This window comes from Dreissena polymorpha, chromosome 7, assembly GCF_020536995.1.
Source record: "Dreissena polymorpha isolate Duluth1 chromosome 7, UMN_Dpol_1.0, whole genome shotgun sequence".
Taxonomy (NCBI): Eukaryota; Metazoa; Mollusca; class Bivalvia; order Myida; family Dreissenidae; genus Dreissena; species Dreissena polymorpha.
The window spans coordinates 1,592,250-1,592,585 of record NC_068361.1 but is presented as its reverse complement, the minus strand read 5'-3'; positions in this window follow the sequence as shown (position 1 = coordinate 1,592,585).

The following is a 336-nucleotide window of genomic DNA, read 5'->3' as shown; positions in this document are numbered from 1 at the left end:
TGAGTGAAAATTTCTGACCCGGCCCCACCCCAACCCCCATAACTTTTTACCCAGGGGTCAGATCAAAATTCCAAATAGTGCAGGGTGGCACATATGCTTATAGCTACCATGTGTGTAAGTTTCAAGGTTCTAGTGCTTATAGTGTAGGAGGAGATAGTGGCCAGGACGGACGGACAGACAGACAGACGGCGGAGATAACCACAATAACCCCACGCTTTTTAAAAAGCGTGGGGATAAAAACACGCGTTTGGGGTTACCAACTGTGATTTCAATTTTTATATGTTGAAGGTGATGGAAATGCATGTAATAAATGGCAGACGAAATAAGAAATATCAC